We start from the raw sequence: 27,883 nt of genomic DNA, 5'->3' as shown, positions 1-27,883 counted from the left end.
AGATCATGTTCTCCAGACTGCCTAGGAAGCTTTTTTACAAGTCCAAAGAGGATTTCCAATGTCTCTAAGCCAACTGAACTGAAAGCATGAATTAATATATATAGATCGATTTAGCTGCCTGCCACCAAGAACCCGTGAAATTTTGACCCACCCTCCGGCCTCAAGAGAACTGTACATGGAAGGAAAGCACCCTATAACGTACTGGAGCTTGTTATGTAAGAAACAACAACGGTGATGTCATCCAGCTTCCCTCCTGTATCAAGCTTCCTGAGCTGCAATGGAAAATGGGGTTTGCCGGTTCTGGTCCTGTGCTTGTTGCCTTGTAAGCACGGATATCTTCTGTGCAGTCACTTGAGGCCCTAACCCAGCTCTAATGGCATGAACAACAACTGCCGCCACCTCATTGTTGTACAAGTTATCAAACAGCCCATCTGTGCCGAAAACCACCACATCCCTTGGGGCAACTGGAAGGGTGAAAAACTATTCAAAGTTTTAAACCCATGTCCAAAATGATGATTTGTAGAGCCTGATTCAAAGTTTTTGCCCTTGCAGTAAGGGGGGTCGGGGAGCTCCCCCTTGCAGTAAGGGTTGTCGCCCTTGCCTTGTATAAATTCTTTCTTTTCTTTCTCTCTTTGAAAAAGAGCAATAAAGTTTTCCTGAGCGGTTGTGGTTTTTTACTCTTGGATTTGAAGAGAGGTTCTTCCACGTAAATCTGTCTTCGCTGTGTTTATTGTTTCCTTCAGTTGTTTCTTGCTTGCGATTTTCCTAACACAAAATGTGTCAGGAAAAGTTGGTAGAAGAAGCTGTAAATATTCAATCAATTTTCCTTTTGGAGGATAAAGAAAAAAGAAAAAGTGATTAGAGATGTCACAGAAACAAGAAAAGAAAAAACATCCACAGAAACAGGCCTAAACAAACCATTACAGCAACACTAGCCTGGGACAGCCAATCCAGGCAGAGCCCGCATATCCTATCTATTGGATGAGTAAAGCCTAATCAAGCGCCTATTGTCTGCAAAAAGTAGCATGACTAAAAAAGTCCAGTCCTCTCGTACTGTTTGTTTGCATAAAACACAACGGCTGACCAATATGAACCCCCTAGGCTTGAGGTTCAGCTTAGTAAGGGCTCTGTCCTGCAAAATAATCTAAACGAAGATACCAGCAGTTGGGGACATCATTGTGCACCCATAAATTGTCGTTAGGAAAAAGCGATTGGGTCGCAGCCAATAATGCCATATAGCAGGAGGCTACCCAGTATTGTCCTGATTTAAATTTTAAAAGTGTCCCAAAATAATCACATCAGATTCACTCGTACCGTGCTGGGATTGCAATATCTTCAGACAGTGAATCTCTAAGCTCATTACACTCCATACAGCTCCAACCCTAAGTCATACCAACAGTCCCTCTCACAGCCCCGTTTTCTCCCTGATTTGCTAAAAACCCCAGGAATAAAGAAAAAAGCAAAGGTATATCCAGCAGCCAGGGATCTGGATAAAATCTAGCAAAATGACCTTGCCTATTTAACCTTGATCATATCTTGGAAAACTCACAAATACCAAATCCAGCCCTCTTCCAACAAGTCTTCGATCCATGTCCACAGCATTTAAAAACCCCATACTTGTTCCTCATAAGGCTCACCGACCAGGCGTTTCTGAACACAAAGACGTAACCACCAGTTCAGAATAAGCACGATGATCATTTTTCACAGGTCCTTCACACCCAGCCCTCCATGTCTGGGCTGAGTAGTTTGCCAAGAAATGAAGGGAACACCCCCATTCTTCCTCTATCCCTTCCAAAGGAATTCTCTGAACATTATATTCAGTCTCTTTTCAGTCTTGTCTGGCAAATAAAACACCACCATCAAATAGGATGGAACAGAGGATAAGACATGCTTAAACAGAACTAACCTGCCAGCTACTGATAGATAGTAAACATTTAAAGCTTGCAGCGTCTTAGCTCCGTGATCCCCCACCACTGCCCAGTGTGCCTCTCAAGAAATCCCCTTTATGCGCATCATACCAAGGTAGCTGAGGGGTAAGTCTCCAAGGGCAGAGTCCAAGAGAGAAAGAGCCATGTACTTCAAACTTTCATCAGAGTTGTATAACAGCATCTTACATTTTACAGTGTTCATGAATGTTCCCAAGGAATCTGGGAACACCTTAACAACAGCGAAGTCTTCAACAGCTCACCATCTCAACTTTACCTATGATTAAGCGATCAGCAGCAAAAATGAGATGTGTCAGGCTCCTTTAACCCACAAGGTTTATCCCACTAATCACACTCAACTAGACTGCCTTCAATAGTAGTCTGCCAAATCCTTTGCCCATTATATCGAAGGGCAAAAATGGGATAGTGGAATCCCTTGCTCAAGATGCCACACCAGTTTGAAACAATCACCTCTTTTACCATTGCTGGAGATGACAAAAGAAACCCATAGTAGAACACACATACAAAATGTTCATCACTCCTCAAATTCCATTTTTTCTGAGCAAAAGAAAAGCAAACTGTAATTAACCAAATCAAATGCCTTAGTGTTAGGACTCTAGCTTGTGCTTAGTCTTAACAAGGGAGAGGGGAGAGAAAGAAGAGAGACGGTAGGAAGAAGAGGGGTTTGCTTCACTTTAAGGAGAAGCAGCCTCCTAACACCCAAGACAAGAGTAAGCCCAAGTAAGCCCCTCTTCTATAGCACTGAAGGGATAAATCCTAGTCCAATTATAAGAATCAAGAAGCCTAAATCCAAATCAAGGTCGACATCATCAAAGACTCCTTTAAATTCATGCCAAATAGGTTGATCCTCTGAAACATGGAGATCTCTTGCTCTCTCACAAACCAAGACATCTTTATTCACTCTTTTAGGTATAGAAAATATGAGACCTGTTAGAGAGAAAGGCAGCAAAGGTGTACAGTCTTCCCCTGATCAATTGATCAAGACAAGTCGGGCAAAAGGGGTTTCCAACTTGCCATTACAAGCATGGATCTGAAATGAGATAATCCCCACCTGTGATTTGTGTCCAACCTGACTTATAGTTACGAAAACAAGGTCGAACTATTTGAAACCCTTTTTGTTCTTGCCAGCTGGAACTATTTGCTTCCACTGGCATACCTCACAAGCTGGCTAATAATGCACTGCCCTAAGCAGACAAAAGGCCACTCCCTCTGCAAGCATCGCCCAAACATGATTGGCATGGCTCCCTAGGTTTTTGCATAGCCAATAATAATGGCATAGAATCCTCAAGTTTCCCCCTTGCTACCTCCTTAACACCAACCTGAAGGTCATTCTTGCTAATGGTATTAAGATCGCCAAATCTCAACAAGCGATTAAAGAAAAAGATAGAAATAACCATTTCTCGCACCCCTCCACTCAGCAATGTTTTAAAACCCAGTGACTTGGGACTCGATTCTGCAGATACTGACTCGTGACTCGGCGAGTCAACTTGGTGACTTGGCTGAGTCATGTAAACTTTTAAATGTATTAATCAAATAGACATATAGCTAATTACATATACAAATATATATGATATACAGTTACATAAGTATAAATACATATATATTATGTAAAATATATACATTGTAAACTCATATAATATATAAATAAATACATAAATATGCATATGACTCAGCTGAGTCATAAGTTGGCCCAACCAAGTCATATAAAAACTCTGCTGACTCTGCCGAGTCTTGTGGAAAACCTGGTCATTCAATTTTTTGACCAGGTAGAGGGCAGAGTTAACCAAGTCAATGAGTTAACTCAGAGTTTTTAAATACCTCCACTGAGTCCTCAAAAAAAAAACCAAAAAAAAAAAAAGATCCAAACAAGCCAAACTTGATTGCTTGACATTCAGGTTTGCACTATAGGAGCTTTCTTTATAAACTCCGCATTGTTTCCTCCATCGAAAGTTGCAGAATTGCATCTGGCACACTTCTGGTCTCCCTTCGACCACAATCCTAGAGGTCTCCTCGAACTGTGTTTCAGCCATCTCCTCTTCCTTCTGGAGGTCACCAGCATTCATTCTCCTTCCTTGTCTTCTAGCCTTTTGTGACTCAAGGAATCCTCAATGTGTACACCCTCCTCCTCAAGTCCAAAAGTGACAAGATTCAGGTTGTTATTCTTAAAGTTAACTGAACAGAAAAAACACCTATCATGGATGTCACTGTTGATGGTCCAGCAATCCTGGGACCATCAAGAACCCCTGGATGAAATGAACTCCACAAATTCTTTTCCTTTAATATGTCGAACAATGACCCACTTTTGACCTGACTCCTCTGCTCGACGTTAACTTCACTACTAAGATTAACTAACGGTTGAGATACTAAAAATTTCATCCTGCCAGGTTGTTGAAATATCTTGCTAATGAGAGGTTTTACAAACTGAGCAAGTAGCAAAACTAGGTCGATAAAAAAGTAAACATGACAGCAATTGACATACCTGAGCAGAACTTGGGAGGTCCCCAACACTTTCACATCTTCGTAACGAATGATGTGTGATGGGTCAGGAATGTACTTCCTTAGCATCGACATATGAAAAACATTGTGAATGTGGGCATACTGTTGAAGTAGCTCGACACAATATGTCACTTCACCGATCTTTGCCAAAATCTCGAACGGTCCAACGTATCTAGGGCTCAACTTCTCTTTCTTACCAAAACGGAACACACTCTTGGTCGGTGAAACTCTGACAGAAACCATGTCACCAACTTCAAATGATAACTCGAGTCGTCTCTTATCGGCATAACTTTTCTGTCTATCTTGCGCTGCCTTCAAGCGTTCTAGGATCTTCTGCACCTGCTGAGTGTAGTGCTGAAGAACAATCGATGATTCTCTAGATCTGTCACTGATATCATCTCAATAAGACGGTGATCGGCAAGGTCTCCTATACAATGCTTTGTACGGGGCCATCCCGATACTAGCGTGGTAACTGTTATTGTATGCGAATTCAACCAAACACAGGTGTGAATCTCATTCACCTTTCCACTCTCCAGCTGATATGTGAAATTGAAATCATGTTGCTGAACAGATGAACGGAAGATGGTGCACCCATCTCTGACAACTATAAATCCACTATCACCAAGATTCACAGCATGTATACCCTGCAAGCAAGATTTTGGTTCAGAATTTCAGATCAAGCGAAAGAAACTGCTGTGCAGCCTACAGGAAACAAAACCCAATGGGGTATCATGGACAAAGAGTGGCTGATAAACAGGTGGCATTAAGAGGGAGACAAGTAGGCTTCATCGACCAGTGCAAAGCTAATAAGAACAAGGCTCGGGCTATCATCTTCATGTTAAATAGGCAGTGGTCACTTAAATATGAAAACAAACCTGATCTGTGAGAGCTATTATGCAAGCTGTGGAGGACCCTCTAGCTTTGGTGCTTAAGTAAGCTTTCTCTAGCACCCTTGCCGGATCAATCAAACCCTTGGGTTCAACTGGATTGCTGTCACAGAATGGGACATCAATTCCCTAGCATACTGGCCAGCATCGATCCCTAACTCAGCCCAACCATCAACACCATCTGCAACACCAATAGCTTGCTCATCAATGCATATGAAATGGGCATCCTCTCCGCCTGTTTCTTCCTTGTCTGGGTGTGGAAGGTAAGATGATCCTGACAGAAGCTTTAGAGTTCTATCACCTAAAATCTTCCTGAAATAAAATGTAGATAAGGAAAATGTTCAAATGAAAAATCATCTGAAAGTAAGAATTGCAGGCACACCCACTTTCAGCCTCAAACATGGATAATAATAGAAAAGGACCCTTTCACTTAACAATCACTCGACTTGCCCCACTACAGTTGAAACTACAGGGACATTCCTATAGCATTGAAATGGATAAAATATTAGTATCCCAGTGGAGATGGTAAACGAGCCAAGCAGCTAGTGAGCAACGAAAGTTCATTTGTGAAAAGCTTGGTAGACATCAGGAAGATGGTCCTTGCAAGCTCTAGCCTGTTTCCAAGTAAAGATATGCAAATGAGCCAGCTCAGCTAACCCCCTGTTCCCCTCAGCTTGCGCAGCTCATGATATATGCAATATAAAAGTTGATAAATACACGTCCAGATAATGCTAGGGAAATGAAGAGTATCTGCTTGTGAGAAGCTTGTTAGACCCTATAAAGAAGGCTCTGAAAAACAAACTTCAAGCCTGTTTTTTAGCTCTGACATACAAACAAGCCGAGCTTGTCCACTCCTTGCCTGGTTTGGTTGGTCTCAGCTCGTGATACATGATATAAGTCCATAAATAAATCTTAGATGTGTGTCTTAGTCCTTACATATATACAGAACAACACAGATAACAAGCATTAATCTTCATGGTCTAAAGGTAAATTAAGCATGTCTTTCCAGAAAAGTGTTATATGCACATCCAACCTTGACCAATTCAACATAGCCAATGACCACAGGAAAGTAATTAGTCTTTCAAACTCTCATTTCTACCGGAACTAATTTCACTAAGAAAAAAACATGCACATCAACAGGCAACAATTTTTCTCTTGCACTCTCTATACTCAATGTTTCCGTAGCGGCAAGCGAGTGATCGAAATGAAAGGATCGTCGCGCTGCACTGGTTTATTGAAGAAATAGGCTCGTGACAAGTGGTACCAGAGCCTCTGGAGTCGATGTCGAGAGACACGCCGACAGGCCACGATTTGTGAGCAAGACATCGTGGTGCCCTAATACAACTTGTGTAGCACCAAAGGTAAGGCAGTCGCCGAGACTGAGGAGATGGGTTAACCTCGGGGCCAAGAGCAAATGGCCGAGGCTATCAATAGACTGGTGGCTGATGTAACTTCGCATGAGGAAATGATTTCAAGCGTATTTGAGTCATTCGGAGGACTGGACGACGAGCTGAATAGCCTGCGAGAGCAGGTGAACTTGCTGATAAGACAAGTTACTTTGCTGACTACGACAGTGACCGCCTTGCAGACTGAAGTAGGAAAGCTTCAGTTGAAGAACCGCACTTTGCAGCGAACAATGACCCTAAACGACGAAAATGGCGATAGGCCATCAAAGATACATGTGCAGAGGCAAACGAAGTTCAATGGTTCAAGGGATAGCAAGGTCATAGAGAACTTTTTGTTCCAGGTGAAAGACTACTGGGACATTCAAAACGTATTGGCTGAGGACCTCAGGGTGAAGGCAGCAGCAACTCTACTTGATGGAGATGTCATAGCCTGATGGAGAAGGAAACGTAGCGACATAGAAAAAGGACATTGCATAATTGATATTTTTAAGGCCTTCAAAAATGAGCTACGCAACTGCTTTATGCCAAGGAATGCATAGAGACAAGCTTATCGGATGGTGGCAAAACTTAAGCACATTGGATCGTTGCAAAACTATGTCAGTACGTTCCAGAAGCTCATGCTAGAGGTACCCAATATGCCAGATGAAGACAAACTCAACTGGTTTATTGTGAGACTACAGTCATGAGCACAATCCGAAGTGGAAAGGAGCAATCCCGAGACTTTGGAAGATGTGTATGTGACGGTCGAGCGCCTAGTGGATACTCGGTGCAAGCTCTTCACTCCATCGACCAAGGCTGCGAAGAAGCCGGACCATGGAGGCAAGAAAGAGGATTGGTGCGACAACAAGGGTGAGGTGTTGACCCAACACCATTTCGACAAGAAACAGGACTACAAGTACAATAATAACGACAACAAAGGTCGGGTTGTGACTTGATTGTTTTGTGGCAATAGGCATATCGCAAGGCAATGTCCTAAGTGTCTCGTGAAGGACGACGAATAGGCTAATGCAGTACGGGCAGAGAGTAGTGATACTTGGGTCATGTAACCAAGGATGAGAGTTGTGTGATCGGTTAACGCAGTAAAAAGTTGCACAGTCCAAAACATACTGGTTAGCAAAGAACTCATGTATCTAAAAGTCAATGCGAATGAGAAGTCTACTACGGCAATGGTAGACTCCGGGACCACGCATAATTTTATCTCGCTGGAAGAGGCAGAGCGGTTGCGCTTGAAGCCCAGGCCAAAGCAGAGGACCATCAAGATGGTGAACTATGAGACCAAGTTCATCCTTTGTGAAGCAAGGGATGTGGCTATCCAAATTGGGAGTTGGGCCGACAAAGTCAACTTGTTAGTGGTGACCCTTGACGATTTTCGAATGATTTTGGGTATGGATATTCTTCGCAGCCAGAATGTGATGATGCTGCCGAAGTTTAACTCGTTGACGATCATGGGGCAAAACTCTTCATACACAGTACAATGCCTTAATGTTGAAGGCAAATCTTCAATGCTATCTGATATGCAACCAGTGTTATCAAAAACGCGCCTTGAGGCGCAAAAGGTGTGTCTCGCATTGAGGCACGACCCTAAGCCTGAGGCGCAAAAAAAATGTTTTGTTTTTTACAACAAGACTTCTGAGACATAATCAAAAATATTTTTGTAGGTTAATCTCATATATTTTCCAGTTATTTCAGTTATGTAATTAGTTTCTTAGTATATTACTATATTTTAACTTTTGTTGGTTAATCTCGTATATTTTTCAGTTATTTCAGTCATGTAATTAGTTTCTTAATATATTTTAACTTTTGTTGGTTAATCTCATGTATTTTTCAGTTATGCAATCAATTTTTTAGTTACTTTTATATGTTAATCTCATATTTTTTAGAATAATCGCATATGTTTTAACTTGTGTAGGTTAATCTCATATATTTTTCAGTTATTTCAATTATGTAATCAGTTTCTTAGTATATTTTAACTTTTTTTGGTTAATCTTGTTACAAAAACCGCGAGCAAGAAACAACTGAAGGAAACAATAAACAAGAACGATCAAACCAAACACAGCAAGGACACAAATTTATGTGGAAAAAACTCCCCTCAAATCCAAGAGAGAGTAAAAAATCATGGTCGCCCAGAGGAAAAACTTTATTGCTCTTTTTCAACGGTTACAAGACAGAAATAAAAGAAAGAATTTATACAAGGCAAGGGCGACAACCCTAAACCTAAACAAGTCGGGTCTAATCCATAAGAAATCGGGTCTCAAACTTAAGCCCAAGAAAAATTTCTTTTGGACCCACGCCGAGGGGGAGCCCCCGGACCCCCCCCCCCCTCCTGTAAGAGCAAAAACTCTGAATCAGGCTCCACAACTCATCAAATCTCATATTTTCTAGTTATTTAATCAATTTTTAGTTACTTTTATATGTTAATCTCATACTTTTTAGAATTATCTCATATATTTTAACTTTTGTAGGTTAATCTCATATATTTTCCAGTTATGTAATCAGTTTCTTAGTATATTTTAACTTTTGTTGGTTAATCTCATATTTTTCAGTTATATAATTAGTTTTTTAATTACTTTTATATGTTAATCTCATACTTTTTAGAATAATCTCATATATTTTAACTTTTGTTGGTTAATCTCATATATTTTTCAGTTATGTAAATGGTTTCCTAGTATATTTTTTCTTTTATTGGTTAATCTCTTATATTTTCCAGTTATGTAATCATTTTTTTAGTTACTTTTATATGTTAATCTCATATTTTTTAGAATAATCTCATATAATTTAACTTTTGTAGGTTAATCTCATATATTTTTCAGTTATTTCAGTTATGTAATAAGTTTCTTAGTATATTTGAACTTTTTTTTTGTTAATCTCATATATTTTCCAGTTATATAATCAGTTTTTAGTTACTTTTATATGTTAATCTCATATTTTTTAGTACTTATTTACGATTTTTTATTTCTTATTGGTTGTTATTTCATCAATAAAGCATTTCTTTATTTATTTGTATTTTTAGATATTTTTTTATAATTTTTTTAAAGTTTTCAAAAAAAAATTGAGGCTTACGCCTCGCCTCAGTTTTTGGTGGAGCGCCTTGCTACGCCTCAACACTTTTCACAACACTGTATGCAACTGAAGAAAGGTGTCAAGAGGGGAGAGCAGACATTCCTAGTTGTTATGCACACAAAAGAAGGAAAGGTAGAAGCAACAGTGCCACCGACCCTTGCCCCACTGTTGGTAGAGTTTCGAAAAGTAATGCCCTCAAAACTGCTGAAGCGTCTGCCGCCGAGACATGAGGTTGACCACAAGATAGAATTGACCCCGAGAGCAAAGCCTCCCGCCATGGTCTCTTATCGCATGGGACCGGCTGAATTGAAGGAGCTACGCAGGCAGCTGGACGAGATGTTAGAAGCAGGCATGATTTGCCCTTCGAAAGCACCCTTTGGCATCCTTGTGCTCTTTCAGGTGAAACATGATGGTTCCAAAAGGCTATGTGTGGATTATCGTGCATTGAACAAGGTTACGATGAAAAACAAGTATTTGTTGCCACTGATAGCAGACTTGTTCGACCAGCTAGGTAGTGCTTGTGTCTTTTTGAAGCTAGATTTGCGATCGGGTTACTGGCAAGCGAGGATCGATAACGGTGATGAGCCCAAGACAACTTGTGTCACTCGCAATAGTGCCTACGAATTCCTTATGATGTCATTTGGGTTGACTAATGCTTTGGCCACATTTACGACATTGATAAACAAGATCTTCTACCCCTACTTAAATAAGTTTGTGGTAGTCTATCTTGATGACATCGTGATTTACAGAAGCAGCATGGAGGAACATGTCGGAAACTTGTGAACAGTGTTTCAGGTGCCGAAGGAGAATGACCTCTGTGTCAAGACCACTCAAGACCCTTTGAAGTCCACACAGATGCTTCAAACTTCACCATTGGCGGAGTTATCATGCAGGAGGGACATCTTATTGCTTACGAGAGTCGGAAGTTAAAGCATACGGAGAGGCGCTACACTGTGCAGAAGCGTGAGATGACGGCCACCATGCACTGCCTCAGGACGTGGCGGCACTATCTTCTGGGTGCCCAGTTCGTCGTCAAGACGAACAATGTCGCCATGAGCTATTTTCAGATGTAGAAGAAGCTTACGCCCAGGCAAGCTCGATGGCAAATGTTCCTAGCTGAGTTCAACTTCGCTTTAAAGTATAAGGTGTGGAAAACCAATGTTGTTGTTGACGCCCTGAGTCGCAAGGCTGAACTGGCGGAGCCTTCCAAAGTTTACTTGGAGGTTGCGTTGTTGGACCGCATCCGTGAAGGAATACAGCAGGACACAATGGTGCAACACCTTGTCTCTTTGGTGCAAGCAGGAAGGACTCGACGACTTTGCCTACGGGATGACCTTCTCGTGACAAAAGGACGTGTCTTCGTGATGCGGTGGGGAAGCCTCCGAAGCGAATTGCTTAAGGAGTGCTATGATACATTATGAGTCGATCATCCAGGTCAGAAGCGTACCTTAGCACTCCTTGAGCGTGGCTACTATTGGCCACAGATGAAAAACAATGTGGAGGGGTATGTGTGAACATGCCTCTCTTGCCAGCAAGACAAGAGAACCAACTAGAAGACTGTCGGCCTCCTTGAACCTCTACCTATTCCAAAACGTCCTTGAAAAAGCATTTTCATGGACTTCATTGTTAGTCTGCCAAAGGTAGATGGCTTCAGCTCCATCCTAGTGGTTGTGGATCATTTCTCTAAGTATGCTACCTTCATCACAGCTTTCAAGGAGTGCCCTGCATAGAAGACTCTAGAGTTGTTCGTCAAGCATGTTGTGAAGCACTGGGTGTACCAAGAAGCATTATGAGTGATCACGATGCTTGCTTCATGGGCAAATTCTGGCGTGAAGTGTTTTGACTACTTGGCTCTGATCTGCTATTTTTAATAAGTTTTCACCGAGAGACGGATGAACAGACAGAGCACAACAACGGACTGTTTGAGCAGTACCTCAGACACTTTGTTAGTGCCAAGCAGAAAGACTGAGTGAAGCTCTTGGACATGACCCAATTCTGCTACAATATTTAGAAGAGTGAGTCTTCAGGCCACAGCCCGTTCAAGATAGCCACGAGGCAGCAATCGTTAACTCCACATACTCTACCCGCACAGGAGAAGGAAGGCCATTTTTCGCCTATCAGTTTGTTCAAGACTGGCATGAGGAGACCGAGTTGGCAAAGGTGTTTCTGCACAAGATGGCTAAGAGGAGGAAGAAGGGGGCAGACAAACATCGTCGGCCTGTGTTGGGGACCAGTTGTTGGTGACGTTTTACTCGGATCGCACATGCATCTTCTACGGGCGGCACCGCAGACTGATCAGGAAGTACGAAGGACAATTCACCGTCGCCAAGAAAGTGGGGAATCTGGCGTACAAGTTGCACCTAGCCTCAAACTTTAAGGTGCACCTGGTGTTTCACGTGTGCAACCTAAAACCGTTCTATACGAACGAGAGAGATCCAAAACGTAGTGTGCCATAACACGCTCTTATCCTGCAGAGGGCCTCGACAACACAACGGGCTGAGATGTGTCTCAGCAAGATTCTTTGCCACAAGGTGTTGTGCAGTGGGAGGAGACAACAGAACCGACATGGGAGTCAACATTCCGGATGAAGAGCCGCTATCCAGATGAAGTCAGGGTCTACCATGAAACAAATGGTGTCGAGGGTGGCACATGATTTGAAAGAGGAAGCCTATTCCCTTGTGACCTACTTTATACAGTTGTGTCTAGAGTCTGTTTTGCTTTGGTTGAGTCTTGATGTAAGTATTGAGTCACTTGTAACTTTCTCTGGGCCACCCTTGCACTTTGGTTCAGGTTGATCATTATCCTAAAGGGTTAGCCCGTAGAACTGAACTGTAATGAGCCTATAGGCAAAATAGTGAATGAATGCAAATACATTGAGCTTTCTTTGTTCACCCTCATTGTGATTACTTTCAAGTGATTGTAATTTCTCTCCCTCTCTTCTCTTTCGCTCTCTTGCAGTCTCTAGATCCTTGTCAGCTAGGCCCAACCAAACTCATTTTAAGCTTAGAAGAGCTAGAATATCAATCATTTTTAGCTTCCCTGAGCTCACGATGAGTAGACCCAGTTCATTTCAGCTAAATTTGGTTCATTTCATGTAAAATGAGCTCATTTCTAGCTCGAATTCAATTCAATTATCCCAGAGTTAGTCAATTTCAGTTGAACCTATTCCCCTGTATTTAACTTAAGCTCATCAGGAGTTCAACTTGTCTAACCTTAGTTCAAACTTGTTTTTCCACATTGTTGGAGTTCATTTTTAGTGAATTCAACTTATTTCAGCTAGAATTGAACTAACCCTAGTTAAACCAGCTAAGGTTTAGTGTGTTTGAGCTCTAGATTTAGTTCATCTTAGTTTAGTTGACCGCGGTTTTAGTTCAAACCCAGTGTTTTGTTCACTACACCTAGTACATTCTTGTTGCTTACTTCACTCTATAGTGAATTTCTCACCATTTCACTTAAAATTGTGTCTGTTTTCAATCATCTGGTCTGGGAGTCTAGTTGAGATAATGTCTTTTTAGTTCACCTGAGTTCAGAAACCTTAGAACCCTATTCAAACTAATTCAAACCTTATTTTCCAAGTGCACTCTTCACTCTACTTCATGCCCCTGCCCAGGAGGGCAAAATCGTCTATACTTGTGCTTATTTCGATTCAGAGGGGCAGTTCAGTCAATTTTTAAGCCACGGTAATTCCAGTCTGAACTCAGATCAATTCTTTTTCTGAGATTATATCTATATCCGAGATCCAATTCATGTTTCAATTTGGACATTTGATATTTGATCTGATCTAATGTTGGATCTAACGTCTGGTATCCATTTTCTATTTTGGACCTTAATCTTTTTATCCAATACACTTTGTTATCCAAGATCCATCTTGTTTTCAGACCTGAATCTCTACATTAGATATCCAGCGTCCGCTCATCAATTATTTACTATTTAGGATCCATTCTTCAAATCTTATTTAATATCTAGGATCCATTTCCATCATATTATTTTGATTCGTGATTCACTTTTGCAAGCTCATCATTGATCTAGGATCTAGCTTACGCTTTTACTATCCAGGATCCATTTTAAATGTTTTATCTTTAATCCAGGATCCGTCCACCATTTTTAAACATGGGTCAGACTCATTGTCTAAGATCCAGATCCATTTGTCATTTGAAACTTCAGATACAGACCCGAATTCAAAACTTTCTTCGAATTTCAAACCTGGGTTCAAAATTGATCTTTACATTTCAATCTAAAACCCAGTGTTTTACATTTGATATTTTGAAATGCCTTTTTCAGAAAAACAATATGTGCAAGATCTGGATCTAGATTGGATTTTGATTTGGATTTTTTGTTAGGCTCGAATTTCAAAGTGGATCTTAGATCCAATCCAAATCAGCAAAGACCCACCTAGGTGGCGTCACCTCTAGATCATTCTTTTCAGTTTGTTTTCTCATTTTTGTTATTTCAGATAACTAGTTGATTTAGGACTTTGTTTTGCTTTTTATCTTTTTAATTTTATCCTTCTGTTTTTAACCTTTTAATTGTTTTAAAATCAAATGTGGACCCCACTCAAATGGCGCCACATCTAGAGAGTCCTAATCCCTTCTTTTTTAAGTGTTTTAATTAGATTGAAAAAAGGAAAAGTCAAAAAAAAAAAAGAGAAACAAATATGGACTCTTCCAAGGAGGTCGATTTCTCTAATCTCCTCTATTTTGCTAATTAATTGCTAATTAGTTTAGCAAATGTGGAACCCCCTACAGTTCCTATCCTCTTTCAATTTTTCTTATAAATAGAACTCAAGGGGGGGGACGTCCAAGGGGCAAGCAAGGTCTCTCTCCCTCTTCTCGATTTTCCTTTTTTTTCTCCCCTAAGTGTTGCCTCTTCTGTCTTCTCTCTTCGTTCTTTTTATTTTCTTTTTCAGTTACAGCGAAGGAGGAGCTACATGTAACTTCTCTCCCTCTCTTTTTATTTTTATTTTTCTTCTACTGTTATTATTATCAATGTTGCGTTTTTCTTTCACAGCCATGAGAAGGTTGGAACTCGGTTTCTCATAGACCGAGTCCCTCCTAATCGGCTACAGCAAAATAAATCCCATACATTAGTTTTCTTTTTTTTATTTATGTGCATCAAGAATATTTCATCTTTTCTTTTTCTTTTATGCATGTTTAGATTATATTTTATCTTATTTAATAGCCTATGTTCTAAATCTTGATTTTGGCCTTCACGCTAGCATCGTTATTTTATGAGATATGCATCTATATGTTTACGTGAATTTGGCCAAGTTTCATTATTTTTCGGTATCTTTTCACCCGTTTTCAAAAATAAAAACCGAAACCTGTTTTTTGCACCGTCTGGCCGCTATCCGCAGCCTGGGTCAACTTGCCGAACTAATATCTCCCTAACCGGAGATGATTTTTCATATTCGTAAAAAGTGACTTCTTCGTCTGCGTGTCTAATTTATTTCTGGTGAGTTTGGAAATTTTTCATGTCTGTGTGCTATTTTATTTTAGCCAAAAACCATAACTTGTTTTTTGTACCATCAGGCTATTGTTCATAATCAGGGTCATCTTGTCGGAGTCATATCTCCCTAACCAAAGATGATTTTTTGATCCGTAAAAAAAGATTTCTTCGTTGTTGTGTCTAGTTTATTTCTAGAAAGTTAGGTCATTTAATATTTTTTTTTGTTGCTTTCCAAGAACCAGTTTTCTACAAAATCCCGTTATGCAGAAACAAGAGCATATTCGACCTTTTCTTGTTTATATTATCGTTTTCATAAATAATTTTTATAGTTTTAAAATCTAATTATTTTCCTGATTATGTCAGGATGCCCTCCACCTGATTTGGTGTCGATTTAAACTCGTTTAGCTTTTGTATTAGACATATTTCAAAACTTGTTTCGAAAACCCTGGTTTTTAATATTGTTTTTGCAATTAGTCTGAATTCCCAGAAGTATTTTGGTCCTTTTGTCTTCAATTCTAAAATTTTATTTTATAATAAGTTTAATTTTATAGTCTATTAAATCATACATTTTCATTTAGCTCATTTAGGAATTTTATTTTATGAATGTATGGGAAAGGCTTATTTCGAGAAAATCTATCCTTCAATTTCTAGATATTGTTGGATAAATCTCGAAAAGCCTGCATATTTCTACTAACATGTTTGTTGATTTTGCAGAAAAGTTCAAGATTGTATTTTTCCTATTCTTTCTTTATTTTATTATTCAATTTCTCAATGTAAATTGTAATTAAAGACCAAAAATAGTGAAAATTTACTTTTATGCATAGCTTAGGATTGCATAAGCATATAGTTTATTTTTTTAATATTAATTGCTATTGATTGTCATGTATATGCACGTTTTAAATTCCACAATGGTGAAACACGAATGGCACGTGCACCTTCTTTTAAGAAGTTAATAAACTTAGTGAAATTCGTATTTGTGGTCATAGTCAGAATACGAATGAAATTCAAGTTTATTAATCTCTTTTAAGTTACCAAAAAGCCTAAAACACTTTGGTTATTTTTCAAAGTCATGCATACTTTTTAATCTTTTAAAGTGTTTTTTCAAAACCCTTATCTTAGGATTTAACGAAATATATTTAAAACATACTCGTGGCCATAGTCATGAATATGCGGCGAATTTATTTCATTTGAATTCTATAAGGCACAAAAACCCCTTTTATTAAAAGAAATTTCTAAAACAAAGAGATTTATCAATGATTTTTATAAATTGCATTCATGCATTATTTAGAATTAGGTTGCATCATGCATGAGCCCACAAGGCAATACGCCCAATCATTTGATCTTTTTAGAAATTCAATTTCAAAATATCTTAAAATATTCTCCTTTCAAAGTATTTCCAAGAATTTCAGGCATGCATCATGTTTTCATTTACTTTTTTCAAAATCATATCATATGTCTGTTTTATTCCTTCTGCATTCTAGGACTTAGAATAATTTCTTAGACATTTGAATAAAATAAGGCATATTGTTCCATTTTTTGCTCAATTACATCTAGTTAAGGCACCAGGAATGGTTGAATCTCATACCGACAGGCGAGTCCTCTCTCTCAAGTTTTTCCACATTTTTCAAAACGGAGGCAAGTTTTCTAAAAACTTTTTCAAAAGGTCAGTTGAATTGCAAAAATAAAATTTTGCATGATAACAAGTTTGGCGACCGTGATGGGACCTGTCTTCAAATTGATTGAACTTGTGTTTTGTCTTGTTTGTTTAATTGTCTAAGTTGTTATTCTACAATGTCAACTTTTATTTATGAACCTAAGAGCCTAGAATCTGACCTAGATGACATTGGTGCATATAAAAAATTAGAAGTTCATGCTCAAAATGAGGATGAAAAACAGTGTATATGAGGGCATCACGCTTTCAAAGAGCAGTCAAGGCATCAAAAAGAAGGCACATGTCACCTTCTCAATAAACATCACCGGAGGCAACAACAATGACAATAACAATAAGGGTGGTAAGAATTATAACGGCAGCAGCTCGGGAGAATCTAAGCCCGATAAAAACAACAACGAAGGCAAAAGGGGCAATGCCTTCAAGCAAAACGACAAGTCTTTCCAGTTCAGCTCCCAGTAGAAAACAAAAACTCAGGAAAAGTCAAAGCACGATGGTTGGGGTTATGATCATAAATTTACTCCTTTAGATCAGCCTCTTGAGAAAGTTCTTGAATACATGTTGACTAAGAAAATGATCAAACTTCTGAGGATCGTCGATCCTCCTATTATCTTGGGGAGGAAGAATGATCGATTTTGCAAGTTTCACCGAACAATGGAGCACGATATAGAAAATTGTTTTGTCTTCAAGAACATTGTCCAGTACTGCATTGATAAAAATCTTCTTGTAGAAGATGAGAAGAATCAACCAAGTGTCTTCTTCAATCCTTTCCCTGATCATTCGGTGGCTATCACTATACAGCAACCATTTCAGCCACACGATCACATTCGGCCGTGTTCCAAGGATGATATCAACATTCAACATCAGGTTATGGTCCTCCATCAAGCCCAGTCTGCTCCTAAAAAGATTAACATTATCTCGGCCTTGGGCAGAATGAACTTATCAACCGAGCCTACTAAAGCACCAACCCCAATCGCCAAGAAGACTCCGGCGTTGCCAAAGAAATTTATCAAAGGAGTCTGACAAAAGAAGCAGACCCCTACAGAGGAGGCAGAAAATTTTAAAGCAGCAGAGGAATGTGTCAACCTCCTTCAAAAGCCAATCGCTGCATTGTCCAATGTATCTATCTTCGAATTGGCTTATACTTCTCTGAAACATCAGGAAGTCCTGGACAATTTGCTGAGAAAAATCAAAGTAAAACCAGGCACAACTTCGGAGGATATGGCGCAAATTGTGAATCAGGCAATGACTAATGCACCCATAACTTTTTTTTATGATGATCTGCCAAAGCTTCACACTTTTCATAACGCTATGTATATCGTGGTGAGGACTAGAGGATTGACAGACCCTCATATGCTTGTTGATGGAGGCAACAACCTCAATATTTGTCCTGAAATGACTCTCAAGGCTCTGGGAGTAAAAGAAGAAGAATATGTGCTAGATCCAATTACTATCTATGGCTTCGACAATCATGAGCAGACGACAAAAGGAAAGATCTTGTAAATTTTTATTAATTACTCTGTCCATATTGTCCTCTTCCATGTCGTCAACGTGCCGCCAACGTATAATCTCTTGCTGGGACGAACATGAATCCATAATGCCAATGTTGTATCATTCACTCTTCATCAGTGCATCAAGTGGTCAAAAGGAGGAATGATTACTACTATTTTGGGCAAAGATCTTGAGAAAATACTGCTACAGCCAATGATCCCTCGCTCGGCCTTCACAACTAGCATCCCTAGCATTAGGAAAAGTGATGAAATCGACTTAAGTGAAAGTCTTGAAATGTTGAAATTAAAGGAGCCAATGCAGAACACTACAACAGTAATTCAATGGCAAGGGCTACACTTTTTCAAGCTCGGAGGTCGCATTGATTGTAACACCTTCAAAGATCACCCTTTTTTTCCCAAATTTTCAAAATCCAAGGGTTTGATCTTTTGCTAAAGCATGGCTTTCAGCCTTTTAAAGGTTTGGGAAAGAACGAAGATGGTAAATTGGTACCTATCAGCCATGTTCATCATTCGGTGAATGCAGGATTGGGATTCACGAGCAGGAGATCTAACAAAAGAACTGTTTTTGTCAAGGGGATGAATTAAGAGTTGCAATGCCAATGTTTTTCCTGCTTTCTTCTTTCGTTTTTGTCGCTTTGTAAGGAAAAAGTAGCCTCAGTTCCTTTTTGTGTTCTTCATAGTTTGTCACTTCATCGGACAATATCAGTCCAGAGTCATTTGTTAACATTTATTCTTATTTATCAATAAAGTATTGATTTTCTTCATATTTTGGTATCCATTTCCTTTATCTTTATTTTCCCAAGTGATTTATTATCATGGCTTTTGCGATTTGTAATTTCTCCTAAAGTCTCTCTTTTCTTCTAGAATGCCTCTCAAATCGATAAGAAAGCTCATTGTCAATCCTAATCTTTCTCGCAGTACTTTCTCTCCCATTGTTTCAAAGCCGGTAAGGATCCACCGGGTAAAGGCAAAAGTAGAGGTTAGCAAAACAACAGAACAGTCAAGAGAGCCTGCAGAGTTTGACCCAACTATTCAAGAGTTGCCAGAGTTCACCCAGATTCAAGGGCAAGACGAATTGTCTTTTTTGGTCAAGGATCCAATAGAAGATATCAATATTGGTTCAGAAGACAGTCTGAAAATCCTCAAGATCGGCACTAGCCTAAATACAGATGAGAAAGACAGGCTCATCCATTTTCTCAAAGAACATCAAGAGGTTTTTGCTTGGACCTATAAAGATATGTCAGGATTGGACCCCAAATTGGTTGAGCATCGTCTTATTTTGAAGTCAAATTTCAAGTTGGCCAAACAAAAGCTAAGGAAGTTGGATTCTCGAATTGAACCACAAGTTAAAGAAGAACTTGAGGATTTGCTAAATGCAGGATTCATCCGAACTATTGATTATCTTAATTGGCTGGCAAACATTGTTGCAGTTCCCACGAAGAATGGCAAAGTTCGAATCTGCATTGACTTCAGGGACCTTAATAAGGCTACTCTAAAATATGATTATCCACTCCTCAACATTGATCTTTTGATCGATAACACGGCAGGTCATGTTATGTTTTCTTTTATGAATAGATATTCCGGTTATAATCAGATCAAGTTGGTTGTTCGAGATCAGTCGAAAACTTCTTTTACTATGCCCTAGGGAACCTTTTGTTACATAGTGATGTTGTTCGGACTTAAGAATGCAGGTGCAACTTATCAAAGGGCAATGGCAATCATTTTTTATGACTAGATGCGTAAGATCATGGATGTTTATGTTGATGATGTCCTGATTAAGTCCAAAAAAAAAGATCATATCAGCACCCTTGGTCAGGTCTTCGAGAAGCTCATTCTCTCCAAGTTGAGACTCAATCATCAAAAATGTGTCTTCAGAGTAGAGTCAGGCAAGCTGCTCGGTTTTATGGTCAGAAAAAAGAGAATAGAGGTGGATCCTGTCAAATCAAAAGCCATTATCGATATGACATCTCCGACCAATCTTAAAGAACTTCATAGGCTCCAAGGACGCATTCAGTCCATTAGTCGATTTATCTCCAACTTGGCAATGAGGTGTGAACCTTTCAATCATTTATTAAGAAAAGGAGTAAAATTCAAATGAGGCCAGAATGTCAGCAGTCATTTGATCGCATCAAGCAATACCTTCTTAATCTACATGTTCTGAAGCCACCAGAATTGAGAAAGTCACTATTGTTATATATCCCTGTCAATCAAACTGCTTCTGATGGTTTCTTGGCACAATATGAAGAAGGCAGTCGAATAGAGCATGTCATTTACTATGTGAGCAAAACCTTCATCGATTATGAAAAGAGATATTCTCAGATGGAGAAAACATGCCTGGCTCTGGTATGGATGTGTCAGAAACTAAGACATTACTTGTTGGCATCCGAAGTTAAAGTCTTATCTAAGCTCAATCCTCTCAAATATATTCTTGAACAATCGTTTCTCAGCGGTCGGATTGCTAAATGACAGGTTCTTTTAATGCAATATGACTTGGAGTATGTTTCTCAAAAGTCAATCAAAAGTCAAGTTATTGCCGATCAACTGGTAGATTTTTCCCTGGCAGAGGATGTAAAAGCAGAGGATGATTTCCCTGATGAACGCATTCATAGTGTCCAGCAATCTCCAATTTGGAATATGTTTTTCGACGGCTCTAAGAATATGGCTGGCATAGGGATCGGGATACTATTAATCACACCTGAGAAGAAAATGATCCCAACTCGATTTTCAGTGTACTCACAATATGGCCGAATATGAAGCTCTAATACAAGGCCTAAGAGTTTTACAAAATTTTAATGTTAAAAGAGTACATGTCTTTAGTGATTCGTTGCTTGTCATTAACCAGGTCAAGGCTGAATGGCAGGTGAAAGATCAAAAACTAATTTCTTACCAAAAGATTGTCTTAGCTCTCATCAATAGCTTTGAGAAATTTCAGCTTTATCATATCAAGAAGGATTATAACCAAGTAGCTGATAGCTTGGCTAGTTTGGGCTCCATTATGTCTTTCAAAGATAGGGAATCATGTCGTTCTTTTGAAGTAGGCAGACTTGTTCAGCCTACCTTCATCCCAACCATGTAAATAAACCAGGCAAAACAAAAGAAGAAGCCTTGGTATCAGGACATTAATAATTATATTGAAACTGGAGATTTTCCACCGAAAGTACCAAAAAATGAGCGACGAGCGATCCAACGCATGAATGCAGTTAAACCATAAACTCAGTGCTCAAGATGGGGAGATCTATGAGGACCCGAAATATTATCGTCGCTTAGTTGGGATGCTTCAATATCTTACTTTTACGAGGCCAGATATTGTATATGCAGTGAATTAAGTCTCTCAGTTCATGCACGATCCACGTACAGAACACATGAATGCAGCTAAAAGAATTTTTCGGTACTTGAAGGGTACTCTTGGAGATGGGCTTGTTTATCGTCAATCAAAGGCAAAAGGAGAACATAGACCACTAGAAGTGTATGCAGATGCAGATTGGGCAGGAGACCAAGACGATAGAAAGTCAGTCTCTGGGTATTGTGTGTATGTTGATGAAAACTTAATAGCATGGAGTAGTCGGAAGCAACGTGTTGTTGCGCGTTCAAGTACAGAAGCTGAGTACTGATCCATGGCCTCTGCCACTGCCGAAGTTACATGGTTAAGACATTTATTAACAGAGATAGGAGAAAAAGTGAAGGTTGCGAACATGTTTTGCGATAATCAAAGTGTCATTCAAATTGCTTTCAATCCTATCCACCATGGTCGAACGAAACACATAGAGATCGATCAACATTTTGTCCGACAGAAGGTAGAGGACAAAGAAGTTATTCCAGTCTATGTACCAACAGAAGATCAAGTTGTTGATCTACTTACCAAAGGACTTACGAGTGCGCGGTTTTGGTATCTCAAAGGCAAGTTGTCCATAGTACAGGACCATGCACAACTTGAGGGAGGGTATTAAGACTGTATCATAAACTGGATCGGGTTTTCCAGTGTGGGTCGGGTTCTCCAATGTAACTTGTAACTTTATGTCTGGGTATGGATCCAAATATTTGGTCCAACCCAGTTACTGTTTTGTATATGTATATATAAACATAAAGTAGGCACGACTTCAAGTGAGAAGTCCCCCTTTGTTGCCGCAGCTCTCTCTCTCTCACGCCTCATTCTCACGTTCCAGCAAGATCGAGTGGGCCATTCTCACACCTATCCTCTTCCAATTTTTCTCATAAACATAACTCAAAGGGGGACGTCCAAGGGGCAAGCAAGATCTCTCTCCCTCTTTTCGATTTTCCTTTTTTTTTCTCTCGTAAGTGTCACCCCTCCTTCTTCTTTCTTCTTCGTTCTTTTTCTTTTATTTTTCAGTTGCAGCGAAGGAGGAGCTACGGATAACTCCTCTCCCTCTCTTTTTATTTTATTTTCTTCTACTATTATTATTATCACTATTGTGTTTTCCTTTCACAACCATGAGAAGGTTGGAACTCAGTTTCTCATAGATCGAGTCCCTCCTTCTAATCGGCTACAGCAAAATCAATCCCATGCACTAATTTTCTTTTTTTATTATTTATGTGCATCATAGATCTAGGTTTGCATTATTCTTTGCATCCATATAGAATCAAGAATATTTCATCTTTTCTTTTTCTTTTATACATGTTTAGATTAGATTTTATCTTGTTTAATAGCATATGCTCTAAATCTTGATTTTGTCCTTCATGTTAGCATCGTTATTTTATGAGATATACATCTATATGTTTACGTAAATTTGGCCAAGTTTCATTATTTTTTTATATCTTTTGACCTGTTTTCAAAAATAAAAACCAAAACCTATTTTTTGCACCGTCTGGCCGCTATCCGCAGCCTGGGTCAACTTGTCGGAGTCATATCTCCTTAACCGAAGATGGTTTTTCACATCCGTGAAAAGTGACTTCTTCGTCTGCGTGTCTAGTTTATTTCTGGTAAGTTTGGTAATTTTTCATGTTTGTCTGCTATTTTATTTTAGCCAAAAACCAGAACTTGTATTTTGTACCGTTAGGCCGTTGTTCATAATCAGGGTCATCTTGTCGGAGTCATATCTCCCTAACCGGAGATGATTTTTCGGATCTGTAAAAAGGGATTTCTTCGTTGTCGTGTCTAGTTTATTTCTGAAAAGTTTTGTAATTTTTCATGTCCATTTGCTATTTTATTTTGGCCCGAAACCGTGACAGATACAGAATATCCTGTTCTGCAACCTGTTTTCACTTGTTAATTTAAATTTTTTTTTTAGTATTTATTAAATTTATTTTTCGATTGCATGTTGTCTTTAGGGTTGTTAAGAGTGTTCATGTCAATTTTCAGAATTTTAGAAGGTCATTTAATATTTTATTTTTTTATTTTCCAAGAACCGATTTTCTGCAAAATCTCGTTCTGCAGAAACAAAAGCATATTCGACCTTTTCTTGTTTATATTATCGTTTTCATAAATAGTTTTTATAGTTTTAAAATCTAATTGTTTTCTTGATTATGTCAGGGTGCTCTCCGCCAGATTTGGTATCGATTTGAACTTGTTTAGCCTTTGTATTAGACATATTTCAAAACTTGTTTCGAAAACCCTAGTTTTTAATACTATTTTTGCAATTAGTCTAAATTTCCAAGGGTATTTTGGTCCTTTTGTCTTTAATTTCGAAATTTTATTTTATAATAAGTTTAATTTTATAGTCTATTAAATCATACATTTTCATTTAGTTCATTTAGGGATTTTATTTTATGAATGCATGGGAAAGGCTTATTTCGAGAAAATATATTATTCAATTTCTAGATATTGTTGGATAAATCCCGAAAAGTCTACATATTTCTACTAACATGTTTGCTGATTTTACAGAAAAATTCAAGATTATATTTTCCCTTTTCTTTCTTTATTTTATTATTCAATTTTTCAATGTAAATTTTAATGAAAGACCAAAAAATAGTGAAAATTTACTTTTATGCATAGCTTAGGATTGCATAAGCATAAAGTTTATTTTCTTAATATTAATTGCTATTGATTGACATGCATATGCACGTTTTAAATTCCACAATGGTGAAACACGAATGGCACATGCACCTTATTTTAAGAGGTTAATAAACTTAGTGGAATTCATATTTGTGACCATAGTCAGAATACGAATGAAATTCAAGTTTATTAACCTCTTTTAAGTTACAAAAAGCCTAAAACACTTCGGTTATTTTTCAAAGTCATTGCATACTTTTTAATCTTTTAAAGTGTTTTTCCAAAACCCCCCTCTTAGGGTTTAACAAAATATATTTAAAACATACTCGTGACCATAGTTATGAATATGCGGCGAATTTATTTCACTTGAATTCTATAAGGCACAAAAACCCCTTTCATCAAAAGAATTTCCTAAAACAAGAGGATTTATCAATGATTTTTCTCAAATCTTTCAAAAAGGAATTTTTATAAATTGCATTCATACATCATTTAGACTTAGGTTGCATCATGCAAAAGCCCACAAGGCCACACGCCCAATCATTTGATCCTTTTAGAAATTCAATTTCAGAATATCTTAAAATATTCTCCTTTCAAAGTATTTCCGATAATTTCAGGCATGCATCATGTTTTCATTTAATCTTTTTCAAAATCATATCATATGTGTGTTTGATTACTTATGCATTCTAAGACTTAGAATAATTTCTTAGACATTTGAATAAAATAAGGCATATCGTTCAATCATTTGCTCAATTAACCTTGGTTAAGGCGCCAGAAACGGTTGAACCTCGTAACGACAGGCGAGTCCACTCTCTCGAGTTTTCTCACATTTTTCAAAACGAATGCGAGTTTTCTAAAAACTTTTTTAAAAGGTCAGTTGAATTGCAAAAGTAAAATTTTGCATAATAACATTAGTGCCAAACAGAAAGACTGGGCGAAGCTCATGGACATAGCCCAATTCTGTTACAATCTTCAGAAGAGTAAGTTTCAGGCCACATCCCGTTCGAGATAGCTATGGGACAGCAACCGCTAACTTCGCATACTCTAAGCGCACAAGAGAAGGGAAGGCCATCATTCGTCTATCAGTTTGTTCGAGACTGACATGAGCAGACCGAGCTGGCAAAGGTGTTTTTGCACAAGACGGCTAAAAAGATGAAAAAGTGGGCGGACAAACATCGTCGACCTACTAAGTTTCGTGTTGGGGACCAAGTGTTGGTGAAGCTTTACCCGGATCGCATAGGCATTTTCTGCGGGCGGCATCGCGGACTGATCAGGAAGTACGAGGGACCATTCACCATCACCAAGAAAGTGGAAAATCTGGCGTACAAGCTGGACCTACCCCCAAACTTTAAGATGCACCTGGTGGTTCACGTGTGCAACCTAAAATCGTTCTATGCGGACGAAGAAGATCCAGAACGTAGCGTGCCACAATGCGCTCCTATCCTGCAAAGGGCCTCGGCAACACAACAGGCCGAGAAGCATCTCAGAAAGATCATTCGCCAGAAGGTTAACTACTTGAGCGAAGCGAAGAAGTATTTTGTGCAGTGGGAGGAGACAACGAAACCGATGTGGGAGCCAACATTCTGAATGAAGAGTCGTTATCCAGATGAAGTCAGGGCCTACCATAAAACAGATGATGCCGAAGGCGGCGCATGATTTAAAGAGAGGAGTCTCTTCCCTAGTGACCTACTTTGGTTCAAGTTGATTATTATCCTGAAGGGTTAGCCCGTAGATCTAAATTGTAAAGAGCCTGGGAACAAAATAATGAATAAATGCAAATGCGTTGAGTTTCTTTGTTTACCCTCGTGATTACTTTCAAGTGATTGTAAGTTTTCTCTCTCTTCTCTTTCGCTCTCTTGCACCCTCTAAACTCAAAGCATCCGTAGCGGCAAGCGAGCGACCGGAAAGGCTTGCTAGAGTAAGGAAGGATCGTCACGCCACACTGGCCTATTGAAGAAATAGGCCATAGCATGGCCAATCCCATGGATTAACATAATTTCTTGCAATTTCCATGCACTTCCAGCAAGAACTATGATGGCGCTGTTGCATGATGACTAAAAATTTATCTTCTTGGCTAATTCTCAAACTTGTGGGATCCTCATGTGAGCTATAAGATAAGCAAGTCTACCTATGTTTGCTTCCATTTAGGATCAAATAACAGATAACTTACACAGTGATGCATAGAGGTTAAAAACAATCCAGAAAGAATCAGCCAATTTGGGGAATTCACCAAAGTCATGACCCACCCAATCCAAAAAGCCGGGTAACTTAAGAGGGTCACCAACCATCATCCTAAGCACCAAAAATATTTTATAAGAATGAAAAGGGATCTCTCATGAGGGGGCGAAAGGGGAAAAATAACATACTGGTCCGGAGCAACTGCAGAGCTATATATCCAATCCTCGCGCGCAACTCCATCGAAGGACACATCAGGTGCTGCCCCAGCTGAATGTGCTGCAGAACATGAAGAATTGAAACTCCGCGCTTCTGGACTTGAGAATGGATTCAAAGCACTTTCAAACCCAGAGATATCGAACAAGCTAAAATGGCACAATAGATTCCTTCCGGGCGGTTCTTGGTTTTTCAGACTTCCGGTAACTTTCCCACGATAATTAAACAGCTTAAGGGCTCCATAAGAAATCACAGGTGAATGGCCTGTACCCCATGGGCATGTTGATAGTCTACCAGGTTTTCCCGAACTCAATGTGTATATAGACATCGGAGGCGATTCAAGTCTCATCAAAGAAGAACCGATCGAAGCCATGAACTCCCTCTGATTTGTGCTTGCAGCGGCTAACCTACGACTAGCAGACTCTGCGGAGAGGTAGTCAGTGTGAAAAGAGCAACACTGACAAGAAGGACCACACAGCAGGGGAATCGAAACCCCCGTAGACAGGGGATACCGAGACAACCCCGAGCTGAGAGACCACGAACACCCTCTCCGGCGAAATAACCCAACGGGATTCTGAGTTCCCCGGATCCTAACCGCCGATTGGAGAGCAACCTTCAGCCTCAACGGACAACCCGCAAATGGCATCTTATTCTTCTCCCTGTAGCAAAATTAACCCTGAAACCAGGAAACAGACCTTGTACACAAACAGAGGGAATATCCAGCCTTCAACAATGGGCAATCTCTCATAGCTCGATCTCTCCTCTTCCACACACAAGCACCAAACACCTCTCCCACCCCAAGCCCTCGAGACGAACAGCACTAAATTTAAACGTGAACTCAACAACGGCAGGAGAGATAAAAAGGAAGAAAGTTGCTACCTCGAAGAAACAAAACCTAATAGCAAATTCACAAACCCATAAAATCCGAGACGATGAATCAGATAGGAGAGAGAATGGAAAAAGAAAGGAGGAGCCTAGAAAGAAATGGAGAAGAAAATAGGGATGACAAGGTGGGTATATCTAGGAATATTTAAGAAAAGACTTACTATTTTATTTTATTTTTATTTCAATTCAAAGTAAATACATTTTTTTTAAAATAGGATGAATATCTGATGGATGGATTTATCA

The 27,883-nt window shown here is 39.2% G+C and overlaps 1 pseudogene across 1 annotated transcript; it reads right to left on the bottom strand.

Annotated features, from left to right (window-relative positions):
* Nucleotides 1-27,656, bottom strand: LOC149841585 (putative protein phosphatase 2C 55; annotated as a pseudogene). The gene is made up of 5 exons (XR_016430722.1): nt 26,731-27,656; nt 5,318-5,641; nt 4,968-5,086; nt 4,426-4,456; nt 1-480 (listed from the first exon to the last, which is right to left on the bottom strand). The product of XR_016430722.1 is annotated as a putative protein phosphatase 2C 55 (transcript).
* Nucleotides 27,657-27,883: the final 227 nt, after the last annotated feature.

This window comes from Nuphar pumila, chromosome 3 (genome assembly GCF_984573655.1).
Source record: "Nuphar pumila chromosome 3, dmNupPumi1.hap1.1, whole genome shotgun sequence".
Taxonomy (NCBI): Eukaryota; Viridiplantae; Streptophyta; class Magnoliopsida; order Nymphaeales; family Nymphaeaceae; genus Nuphar; species Nuphar pumila.
The sequence above is the reverse complement of the archived record's forward strand: the minus strand, read 5'-3'. Positions and strand labels throughout refer to the sequence as shown.